Below are 1,248 nucleotides of genomic sequence, written 5' to 3'. Positions count from 1 at the left end.
GTTGATCGCAGCGTATTGGGACTACGCCCAATCGATTTCTCCTGCAAAATTACGTCCGAATAGCGCCGCAATTAATTTATTCCAGCACTTTTCAAAATCGCGAAAATTTTCGCCAAAAATGCAAAGGGGTTAGCCTTACTTTTTCTTCATTTTTCGACGAAAAATTTTTGGTCTCAGATTCCTTTTGTATGACCCTTTCCTGACCAGTTGGACCCCCAGGAACTCAGAAAACGCAGCGAAAAGAGCGTGGGATCAACAGGAGAGAAATTACGAAGGAAAATGCACCTGCTGAAAAATGTCGAAAACACAGGTTTTCGTTTTTTGGCTGTAACTTTTGATGCGTTGATCGCAGCGTATTGGGACTACGCCCAATCGATTTCTCCTGCAAAATTACGTCCGAATAGCGCCGCAATTAATTTATTCCAGCACTTTTCAAAATCGCGAAAATTTTCGCCAAAAATGCAAAGGGGTTAGCCTTACTTTTTCTTCATTTTTCGACGAAAAATTTTTGGTCTCAGATTCGTTTTGTATGACCCTTTCCTGACCAATTGGACCCCCAGGAACTCAGAAAACGCAGCGAAAAGAGCGTGGGATCAACAGGAGAGAAATTACGAAGGAAAATGCACCTGCTGAAAAATGTCGAAAACACAGGTTTTCGTTTTTTGGCTGTAACTTTTGATGCGTTGATCGCAGCGTATTGGGACTACGCCCAATCGATTTTTCCTGCAAAATTACGTCCGAATAGCGCCGCAATTAATTTATTCCAGCACTTTTCAAAATCGCGAAAATTTTCGCCAAAAATGCAAAGGGGTTAGCCTTACTTTTTCTTCATTTTTCGACGAAAAATTTTTGGTCTCAGATTCGTTTTGTATGACCCTTTCCTGACCAATTGGACCCCCAGGAACTCAGAAAACGCAGCGAAAAGAGCGTGGGATCAACAGGAGAGAAATTACGAAGGAAAATGCACCTGCTGAAAAATGTCGAAAACACAGGTTTTCGTTTTTTGGCTGTAACTTTTGATGCGTTGATCGCAGCGTATTGGGACTACGCCCAATCGATTTCTCCTGCAAAATTACGTCCGAATAGCGCCGCAATAAATTTATTCCAGCACTTTTCAAAATCGCGAAAATTTTCGCCAAAAATGCAAAGGGGTTAGCCTTACTTTTTCTTCATTTTTCGACGAAAAATTTTTGGTCTCAGATTCCTTTTGTATGACCCTTTCCTGACCAGTTGGACCCCCAGGAACTC

The sequence above is a fragment of the Neodiprion fabricii genome, chromosome 7 (genome assembly GCF_021155785.1).
Source record: "Neodiprion fabricii isolate iyNeoFabr1 chromosome 7, iyNeoFabr1.1, whole genome shotgun sequence".
NCBI lineage: Eukaryota > Metazoa > Arthropoda > Insecta > Hymenoptera > Diprionidae > Neodiprion > Neodiprion fabricii.
This window is presented reverse-complemented; position numbering follows the sequence as displayed.